This window comes from Silene latifolia, chromosome 1 (genome assembly GCF_048544455.1).
Source record: "Silene latifolia isolate original U9 population chromosome 1, ASM4854445v1, whole genome shotgun sequence".
NCBI classification, from domain to species: Eukaryota; Viridiplantae; Streptophyta; class Magnoliopsida; order Caryophyllales; family Caryophyllaceae; genus Silene; species Silene latifolia.
The window spans coordinates 133495459-133507309 of NC_133526.1; the positions used below are offsets into that span (position 1 = coordinate 133495459).

An 11851-nucleotide genomic window follows, 5' to 3' on the forward strand; every position below is an offset into this window, starting at 1 on the left:
AATTTGGTGTTTTCATTGTAATAGTTTGAATAAGGGGTACCACTCTTGTATGCTTGGAAAGCATTCACTTGTTCATTTGTTCCCCTACATTCACTTTGGTCATGTCCCAAAGTTCCACAATTCTCACATATCCCACTTGGGATTGATGAAGATGCCGTCATGGCATTAATATGATGCTTTAGTGATTTTGAGGCTTCTTCAAGTTTAGCCATAGCTTTTTCAAACTTCAAATTGATGGTATCAATGTGAGCAATAAGTTGAGCACCCAATTGAGTAATGGAGTCTACTTCATGTTTTCCTCCTCTAGTAGCCTTGCGAGGTCTACTATATTGTGAGTTATGGACTGCCATCTCCTCAATTTTGTTCCAAGTTTGATTGTCATCAACTTCGGTGAACATTCCATTTGATCCCATGTTGAGAATGTTCCTTGAATCTTCATAAAGACCGTTCCAAAATTGTTGTACCAAGAACCACTCGCTAAGTCCATGGTGAGGACATGAGCGACAAATTCCCTTGAATCTCTCCCAAGCTTCATACAAAGTTTCTTCATCCCTTTGCTTAAAGCCCGTAATTTGAGCTCTTAGCATGTTAGTCTTTTCCGGTGGATAGAACTTTTTGTAGAAAGCTAGAGCCAACTTTTTCCAAGAATCAATTCCGATAGTAGCCTTATCAAGGCCTTTCAACCATTGTTTCGCGGTGCCAATTAGAGAAAAAGGAAATAAGACCCATCGAATTTGGTCTTGAGTTACACCGGTTTGAGAAATCGCATCACAATAGTCACAAAAAGTATCCATATGAGAATGAGGGTCTTCACTAGGCATCCCCCCAAATTGGCTTCTTTCGACTAATTGGATAAATGCGGATTTGGCAATAAAATTTCCGGTTAGATGTTATGGTGTGGGAGTACCATTGGGTAGGTTCTCCTTGGTGGGTACGGAATGTGATGAAAACTTAGGCATTGTGGGTTGATTTTATGTTGGATTTTGTGTTGGGTTCTCCTCACCTTCTCTTGCAAAAGGGTTGATGAACTCAATAGTATTTGGTTTAATAACCTCACCAATACCTCTTAAAGTTCTCCTAGCAAGTCTTCTATTGGTTGTCAAATGCCTTTCAATTTCGTGATCAAAGGGTAACAAGTCAACTTGTGACCTTCTAGACATGCAAAATATCAAACAACTCGAAAATAATTAGAACAAACCTGGAGTTTTACTTCCCCAAGGCAAAGAAAGACACAACTAATAACAATATAAGAAAATATAAATCAAGTTAACACCGTCCCCGGCAACGGCGCCATTTTTGGTCGGACTCACGATGGAGGTTTAGTTTTCAGTACTTGTCGTTAGGAGCACCTAGACCAAAACACAATTTATAACTTCACCAACAACTCTACAATTAGTAATGAGGCAAGTAAAGGTCGGATCCCAAGGGACGGGAATTAAGATGAGATTTCTATTGCAACTAGTGGTCTCTAAGGGTGTCACAATTGAGGTTTGATGTAGAAGATTACTAAACTAAATAGCAATAAAAGTAAACAAGCAAGATGAATTAAAAGGGATGTAAACAATTGATAAAAAGCACTAGGGTGTCATGGGGTCATAGGGGATTCATGGGAATTGATCATACAAACATGTTCTCAAATTATAAGCAAGCAATTATTGTTGTGATGGATCGAGTTGGTTTATATCTTACAATCCTAGGAAAGTTTGGGTCCCGGAGCCGAATCGATTAGATTGTACAACACCTACAAGTCGACTTAATCTTCCCTACTCAACAACATGCATGGTCTAATGAGACTCGAGTTGGTTTATGTCTTACAAGTCTCATTGAAAAGATAGGTGATGGGTAAAAAATGCAAGGATTCATAGGCTCGCATTTCATCAAACATAACATGTGCATGAGTTGAGATCACAACAAGCAAGCAAATAAACTATGAAAGCATATTAATTTAAGCATGAATCATTCCCCATGTTGGTTTCCCCTAATTACCCATTAACCCTAGCTAAGGAAACTACTCACTCATTATCATGTTGAACATGCTAGCAAGGTTGTCAATCATACCAACAAAGTGAAACATGATGAATAAATGAAAGTGATTAACAATAATTAAAAAGGGATTAAGAGAATTATACCTACTAATGATTCCAATAATAAAGTAAAGAATAAAAAAAGTACTTGAATGCTTAATTGAGAGGTTGTCAATCTCCCAATAATAACCCAAATAATCTTCAATTACCCAAAATAAATGATGAACAAGAGAGAGATTAAGGAAATAAAACTTGTATTAAAACTTGATTAAATGTTGATTACAAGATTAAAGAGAGATTTGATTGATATTAACTACTCTAAAGATTGCTAAGAAGAACATGCTCTTCTAATTTAGACTAATGGGGTATTTATAGTGGGGATTAGGTGCATGAATTAGGGTTAACTAAGGGCTTAAACGACGATTAAGTCCCTTGTTGAGGAATCGCCGGTCTCTTTAGGGAGACTCCGGTCTCTAGAAAAAGATGTGCATCCTTCCTTGAAGCTTGAAGAAGACGAAATGGGACTGTCTGGGAATCCGGGCGTCTATAGCACGGGACGGGCGGATTTGGCAGCTTCTACCCGGGCGTCCAGCTGGGAAAGACGGGCGTCTTCTGGAGCTTTTGCCCGGGCGTCTTGTGGAGGAAGACGCTCGGATTGTGGGGTGAAGACGGGCGTCTTCTAGGCAATCCGCACGGATTGTCAGGCAGTCTTATTCCTTCTTCTTTTCTTCCCTTTTCTTCATAAAATCCTTGAGGATTTCCTCGGGGATGCAAGGATCTTTTCTCATCATTGCCCATCTACTATAGTATGTACAAAGGCCTTCTAATCTTGTCTCTCCTTGATGCTTGGTCATTGAATTCAATCAATTTAGCCTCATTTTGCCATGAAAATGCAAGGTTTGCACTCCTTTCCTACCAAGGACATAAAACCTCAAAGAATATGCAAAACAAAGAACTAAAGACAATAAATGACCCAAATATGCACTAAAAAGCATGGGAACAAGGCTAATTCGGGGACTAAATATGCTCTAATTATGGTCACATCACCTGTTGTGGCGTCTACCAAGGCATCAATATGAGGCAGGGGGAATGGATCTTTAGGATAGGCTTTGTTTAGGTCAGTGTAGTCTACACAGACTCTCCACTTCCCATTCTTTTTCTGCACAACAACTACGTTAGCCACCCATTCAGGGTATATTACTTCCCTGATCATCCCCATATCCAAGAGTTTTTCTACTTCCTCATTTATTATGGTGTTTCTTTCAGCTGCAAATTTGCGCCTTTTCTGTTGTACAGGCTTAAAAGATGGGTCAACATTGAGCTTATGAGTAATTATATCAGCGCTAATTCCAGTCATATCAAAATGTGACCAAGCAAACCAAGATGATTTATTTTTAAGGAATTTTACCAGTTCAGGCCTGACACTATCTGGTGCATCAGATCCTATCAAAACATACCATCAGGGTACTCAGGGTCTAGGATTACCTGATCTGTTTCCATTTTGGGAGGTGCCACATAAGTACTCCGGACAGGGTACTGTAATTGTTATGCCAGGGACTTACCTGCCTTGGAAGGCTTCAAGGCTGCTGTGTAGCATTCCTGGACTGTCTTGTGATCCCCTTTGATTGTGGCTATGCCCCAGTCTGTTGGTATCTTGATACAGTGGTGATAGGTTGATGGTACGGCCTTGACATTGTGAATCCAGGATCTGCCCAGGATAGCATTGTAGGATGACAGGTAGTCAAGGACTCCAAACTTCTCATAGGATGAGACTCCTTCCACGTAGGTTGGGAGGTGGATTTCTCCTAGGGTGCTCCTGGTTTCACCGTTGAATCCTACTAGGACGCTGGATTTCATGATGATTTGATCCTCGTTTATCTTCATGGCTTTCAGTACGTCAAGCATGATCAGGTTCACTGAGCTGCCTCCATCTACCAGGATCCTTCTTACCGGGGCTGTTCCAATCTGCATAGAAATTACTAGGCCATCATGATGAACATCAGGGATGCCCACCAGGTCACAATCATTGAAAGTGATTGTCGGGACAAGATCCGGCTTGCAGGGTGACACAGTCCTTGGTGTCCTGGCTATTTTCTTTGCTGCTGAACTTGTCAGGCCACAAATCTCCGAACCGCCAGATATGAATTTTACTTCATAGATTGGTGGTGGTGGAGGGAGAGTACGATCCTGCTTGTGCTCCTGGTTTTCCTTATCCCTGGTTTGCGTTCGTTCCGCCTTCGTCTTGATCAGGTCTTTTAAGTACCCTGATTTTAACAGGTAGGCTACCTCCTTCCTCAGGGTGAAACAATCATCTGTGGTGTGTCCAATATCCATGTGAAATTCGCACCATTTTGAATTGTCTTTTCTAGGATTTGGATTTTCTGACTTCCTGGGCCACCTAACAGCTGATCCCATGTTGTCAAGTCTCTGGATTAATCCTGCAATATCAACACTGAAGTTATGTTCGGAGATAGGTGGATAAACTTTAACCTTACCTTGATACTCATGGGCCAGTTAACTTCACCGATCCGCCTGAATATGGGGTAGGTCTATAATTGTTCCCTTTGTTGCTTTTCCTATTGCTTCTTTCATGATCCTTTGGTCTACTGGGTGATCCAAGTTAGTAGCTTTTATCTTCTTCCAGCCTGATGAAAGCAAGAGTCTTGGCCTGAACATCTTCGAAGGTGTGGCAGGGATACTTAGTAAGTTCGCTCTATAAGTCACTGTATGGTAATAACCCCTGTCTGAATGCCTCCACTGCTGTTCCAACGTCACACATGGGTATAGACACTTTCTCTTTGTTGAATCTTGCAAGAAATGTCCTGAGAGTTTCATAAGGCTTCTGTGTAACTCGGTAAAGGTCACTGGATCGTTTCTCCAACTCCCTGCTACTTGCAAACTGCTGGTTGAAACTATTGATCAGGTTGGCAAAGGAATGGATGTTGCCAGTTGGCAGGTTGATGTACCATTGCAGGGCAGGGCCAGTCAGGGTTGTTCCAAATCCCTTGCACATGCAAACTTGTCTGAACTTGCTGGGAATAGATGCAGCCAGCATTTTCTGCTTGTAAAGAGCCACGTGATTTTGTAGATCCGTGGTTCCATCGTGACTCTCATGGATGGAATTGTGAACTTTTTTGGTAGGTCTACTTTTGCTATTTCATCTATGAAAGGCGAATCAGCATAGTTATCAGGGGCAGCTTCTTCCATGCTGGCAGGTACTACTGGTATCTTATCGAATTTTTCGTTGAGTTTCTTGATCTCCTGAACTACTGTCATCATGATGGCTGTTGCAGATTCATCAGGTTTCTCTTTATCATCATCTTTTGGTTCATCATCACCATCTACGTTAATGGCTTTAGGAATACTTGGGCTCCCAAAACTGGAAAAATCAATGTTCTTAATGATTGATGAAAACGGGGTTCCTGGTTGGAATCTAGAGCCTGCCCTTTGGGTTTTTTCCAATTTTTGCTTCAGGGCCGACTCAGATTCTTTCAATTGCAGGATTTCTCGCTTCAGATTTGGGCCACTTTTTCTTTCGTGCTTTCCAACTCGGCGATTTTTTGGAGAGCCGCATTCAATTGTTCTTCAACGGTGGGTTGGGCCATTTTTGTAGGTTTTTGAGTTTTTGTAAGATAAGAAAAAAGGATTTAAAGAGCTAGATGCCCCACGGTGGGCGCCAATTGTTTTGTGTGGATTTTGCGCAAGGCGAAATCAAATCAGTCGTGTAGAGTTGTGTAAGGTTAACTAGCTCTAGGTAGTCTGCTGGTCGGTCGTCGTGGTACAATAATAAGTCAAAATGAAATAACAACAATAACAATAAGACAAGTAATTTTGTACGTGGAAAACCCTTGAATGGGAAAAAACCACGGGCACCAAGCCAGGAGAGGATTTCACTATGTTATTTGGGAGAATAATTATATGATTATGACAATCTTTGTATTTCTCTAAGTATTGTGTATGCTCCTTCTTGCGTATGAATGAGATGCTCTCAATATCTTCAGAGCGTTCTTTATATAAGCTTCCATCTTGAACGGTTGCTTGATCTGGCATTAAAGGCAGATTATTCTCCGTTATTTCCAGTAGTAATTGCCAATTATTTTTCTCTTAATTATCGTATTTACTGCATAATCTTCACACTTAATGTTGCGTATATAATCCCTTTATAACACGCGTATATGGTCTAATATCGTCCTGATATTTTGACCGTTGCCCTCTCCATGGCCTGGCGCCTATCTTCATGTGCCCTGATAGCCTGACAGCCTGTTAGTCAGGTTCAGGTGAGATACTGATCAGGAAGGTCTGCGGATTTCCAGGCCTAACAAGGAACGAAATCAACAGGAAACCGAGGAAGATGAAGAAGAGCAGGAACTGCGGCAGTCTCTGGAAGAGGCGCAGTAGATGCTGCGACTCTTCGAAGAGGCGCAACAATTGCTGCGTTTCTTCTCGACGTCTGGTTACTGCTGATCAGTAAAAGCAGTTTTAATAAAAGGGTTGTATAAGTCGGTTTTAAACATACTTTTGACGTAAATCTTACAATAATTGGTACAAAAATAAAATACAATAAAAAGATGGGATTTACACCCTCAGACTTACATGTTTGACGAAACGAGATTAACTAAGTTAACGTTTTAGTGATTGCTCAACTCGAATGTATGTAGAAAGTGCCCTCGTAAGAGGATTTAGATTAAGTTGGTGGTCAAATTGGTCGGTCATGCAACGTGACTGGTACTCAGAATGATCTGAGTTTACGTGGTCAATTGATCAAGCATGTAGACGTCAAAAGCGTAGAGCACGGTCTTAGAATGCAAAGGGAGAAGAGAAGGGCAGACACTCACGTGAAAAATATGTGGAACGAAGGTCCCTATTTATACTAAAAAATATGGAGAGTTATGGAATGACTCAAACTTTGGAAATAAATCACGGAAAAATCTGAAAACAGGCAAAAATGAGCTGGGGAAGAGGCGCAGCATCTGCTGCGACCCTTGGAAGAGGCGCAGCATCTGCTGCCTCATTTCCCCAGTGGTTTCCTCCTGCGGAAGAAAGAATTATGCGTTTCCTTTAGGGAATTACGGTGGATCTCTACTTCCTTATTTCCTAAAATAAGATTTTCGGGATATATTTTACCAAAATATATAAAATTAATTTATGGAATAAAAATCCAGAATATTCTAGGACATTCCGACTCGGCATTTTAAACGGTTTATTAGAAATGAAGCGGTTTTTAACCTGGACTCCAAATGAACTCTAATTACTGTCGAAATGACCGTATTGGCACGTAGATGACAATCAAGGGGTAGACACAAGTATTTGAGCTATCACTTGACGATAAACTTATGAACTGTCATAAATCGTTCCGCGTACCAATCATGCGGCCCAATCATCACTGGGTGGTTGGTGGGAGGTGTAGAAATGAGGTATCTATAGAGCCCCCACTATGACCGAGGCTTGGACAAGGTGAAAGTCAAAGTATAGCCATCAAGTCAATCGAAGATTACAACTTGGGGACTATGGTGACGCGAGGCAGCTCAAGGGGTCTGAACCAAGGACCTGTCGTCGGGAACATTTTAGAGTTTGTTGACTATCGGGGATGGTCGTTTAAAGTCCATTAGACTACGTAAGGAAGCTCGCCAACCATAAGAAGAAACCATACCTGAGACTCCCGGGCGAAACGGGACTGAAAGCGCTTCAACAAAACTCTTTTGGTCTGAAGATAACTTGGTGTCTGAAGGCAGGAGGGTTGTAGGGTGGTGTAAGGAGGTGGGTATATGTGTGTTATGTTGTTGTGTCGGGTTTTGAGGGGTTGTTTAGGGCGTCGGGTTGTGGGATGTTGGTGGCTGTATGATCGGTGGTTAGGGAGTACTTGGGGATGTCGGGTTGCAGGCTAGTGGTGGCTAGGTTGGGTGAAGTCGATAGAGGCTGGTGGTGGTCGTAAGTAGTCGTTAAACGTTTGAGTGGTATATGTCGGGTTTTCGGTATTGTTGGTATCGTTTGTTGTTGTTGTTAGGGCTCGTAATTGGCAGCCAAGTGTGGTGATGTTTCGGGTGTTGGTCAGGCAAGATGGTGGTGGTTGGTCGTGGTGCTGTCGGTGGCTTATGGTGGGGGCTAGGGCGGTAGTAGTTGTTGTGCTAAGTGGTGGTTGTTTGGGTGCAAATACGGGTGACCACGGGTATGAATGAGTGTATCACGTATGTGCATAGGTTAGAGTGTATCACTAATATAATTAATAAATAATTATTATAAATTGATGTATAAATAGTTTATAATTAATTAATGATGTAGTAAGTAATTATAGTTATTGCTTGCCTTAGGTGATGGTTTTGTTGAAGCGTGCTTTTAAATAAATTGGTTGGATTGTGTATTTGGATTTGCTGAAAAGGTAGGAATTTCCTACTCAACTCGAGATTATTGTTAAGTGAACGTATATTTAATTGTGATGGTTGATGAGATTAATGTTAATATTGAGATTTATTATTGGAGATGGAATTTGTGTGTATGCTAAGTTATTAACGGAGCCGTATGACTGGATGGTTACTGTTCATTATTATTGATTATATATGGTGTGGTGCGATGGTTGATAAGTTGAGCATAACACGGAGGGTGTTACTGCCAGTTGTGCATAGCGAGTAATCGTTACTGCCAGATGTGCATAGTAAGTAATTACTACTGCCAGAGATAGTTGTGCATAGTAAGTGATTACTACTGCCAGTTGTGCACAGTACGGAGGGTACTACTGCCAGTTGAGCATGGTATGAGAGTACCACTGCTAATTAAGTTGAGCATAGCACGGTGTTAAGTGGGTTGTGCTACTGCCAGTGACGTAAGTGAGTTGTACTGATGAAGTGATGAGAATTTGAAGAATGTTTATTTTGGTTGGATTATTATTGTTGTTTGGTTATTCCTACTCAACCTCGTGGTTAACCGTGTATTCGTGAACACCTGTGATGAACCATAATGGGGAGTAGATTTGACAGGTACTAAAGATTAGCTGACTTGGGAGCTTATGGGATGCGTGAGGACTCGGCCAGTCTACCTAGAAGTCTTGATCATATAGTTATTAATCACTTTATTTATTTCCGCTGCGAGTTGTATTTAATTTTATATTAAGTTTTAGTTTGGTTAAGTTGTAAAGAACATGTATTCGCTATATTTTTGTTAGGTTCATATACCTATTATTAGACTTTTCTAATGGTGAACAAATTAACATTTTAATATGAGTTCTTAAGATCTAGTGCATACATAACTAAATTAGATATATAATAAGAAAACAATGGTTCTTACATTGTTGTTTTCGGATTTTTGGGCACAAAGAAGGTCTCCTACCTTCACTTGTTCTTGAGCTTAAATGTCAATGGAAGATCCTCCAACCTTGGTCTCAAATGTAGAAACCCTCCTCAAGAGATGCACCCAAGATTAGCCCTTATCACTACTAAATAATATTTGCTAGATATTTATTTAGTAGTCTACCTTAAAAATGACTACTAATACTCATATATTACATTAATAATATTAGTAGTATTTAAGAACAATTTAGATTAAAACTTCTCAAGTTTTAGAGAAAGAAAAATAAGTATGAGAGAAGAATTTTGCATGTGAATAATTATCAAATTAAGAGAACAATTTCTCTTAAAATGAAGAGGGAAAACCGGTGGGGGGCTCCTTTTTTGGGGAACCTATGCATGCCCATATATTCTCACAATTGTTCTTAACAATGTCATAGGTATGCATGCCTATTAGACTAGGTAATAATGTTGTTCATTTAGTCTCAATAAACAAACAACCCACTAACCCATAATTCCTTCAATTTTTCGGCACCCATAATGTAAAGGGGGGTCTATTTTATTTTTGTCATGTGTACTAATGTCACACATTATATATAATGCAACATGTACAAAATTTACTAATTAATTTTAATGCATATTTACAATTAAATATCATTATGTATATTAATTAATTATACATGACAATTAGTCTAGTAATTCATAATTACATATTATAAAATGGACCATGGAAAAATAATTCATTCTAATCACAATTGTTTCATTAAACAAATTTTAGTAATAAAATATTTTAATTACTAAAACGAATCTTATTTAATCGAATTACAATAAGATACATATTTTCTCTCATAAATATAAATTGTTCTTATTTAAGGAATTAATTAACTTGTATCAATATACAACTAATTAACTTTATTGATTAGGGCATCATCCTATAGGTGTGACCTTAAGGGATCAAGTGACCACCACCATCCTACGACAGTAACGTCAAACTCTAGCAAGCCAATCGTTACCGATTAATGTTGGTCAGTTGACTATAATAGAATCATCCCTTGTGTATTCTTATTTGGGATTTACAAATGATATTCAAATTATGTGATCGCACTATTGTTGAGGACACTCACTCCAACAATGTCCCACTTGTTCGAGACAAGTGTGCGTCACCAATTCTCTTGTCCTATTACAATCTCCCACTCAATGCAAGGTGTTTTGCAGGTCGTAATTGCATTCGATCATATCATGAGTGGTTTCCTCGATCTGGAGAGTAACTTTCTGACCGGAATTATCTACCGTAGATACCTTTCGAGCGTGGCCACACATTTTCAGTTCACTACTCCTCGAGTGGCCCTGAGATTTCAAACAACCCTAACAAGGGGGTGGATAATTCCTATCGCACTATTCCCTTCGTATAGCCACAGTTTATCCTAACCCAAAACATACTCATTTGACTTCAGTTATGACAGTCGTAGAGTATAAATCAAAGCCAATCAGAAACTTGTGCCAACTTGGGCGAATAGTCTTTAGTCAAAAGAATCGACGCATAAGAATACTATAGTAGCTCTTGCCACGACCAGACTTTATGAATTTCCAGAACTCTATAAGCGGTCACTGCCCGACAGAGTGTCCCATACAGTCTGTCTATGTGATCGACTAGTCAACCCATATGACCCTATGGCACTTGAACTTGTCATCAATCACATCACACTCTAGTCACTACGAGACGTCACCTGCTATAAGTAACCAGGGGCGCATACTATGTCAATCCAGTTCACTTCAATGGGATTCCATATTGTCTCAACAACCCATTTGGATATAACAAAGTAATGGATGAGTTTAAATAAACTCAAACGATAAATGCAATTATCATATATGAATAGTCAGTACCTTATTACTACTTCATATCTTATAATCTATAGTGTACATTTTACACTAGTTAAATTGCAAGAAAAGCTTGGTAAGTGGATATACCTTGTATCCATATGTTCCAACTTTATGAATTGTTATTTCCTCCTATTCAATATTATTTCTAATGACATGAATTTATCTAAGTAGATATCTAGTCTTCTTACCAGACTTGGGCTCTTATACTTGGAAGATGCTCCCACTGTTATCATATAACTTGTGATAAAGTCTTTGGTAGAGGGATCTACTCTCATTTCCTACGTTGACCATCTTATCACAATGTACTTTGATTCTATTTGTAGAATTTTCAATGGTTGAAACTAAAACATTTCTCTAGTCTCTTACTCCTAAGTCAATAAAATCAGCCTAGGATTTCGATAAATCCTCACAGGTTTGGAAACTACAGTTTGTGTAACCCTTCAACACACAACTTAGTATATCATCCAAACATAAGAACAAATCCTCAATTCTCCTCAAGAATCTTAAAGGATGTTCTTTAAAGCTTTCAAAAGACCTTCATTCGAATTAACTTGTTATTGACTTATTATGCTCCAAGCATATGATTCATTACGGCATGTGCATATTATGGCATACATAATCATTCTAATGGCGGAAACATTAGAAATCGATTTCATGTGATCAACAACT

The 11851-nt window shown here is 39.4% G+C and overlaps 1 non-coding gene across 1 annotated transcript; it reads left to right on the forward strand.

The window, feature by feature from the left end:
• The first annotated feature begins 480 nt into the window (after positions 1-480).
• LOC141618059 (small nucleolar RNA R71) lies at positions 481-587 on the forward strand. Its single transcript, XR_012531289.1, has one exon. It is a non-coding gene; the product is annotated as a small nucleolar RNA R71 (small nucleolar RNA).
• The last annotated feature ends 11264 nt before the right edge of the window (positions 588-11851 follow it).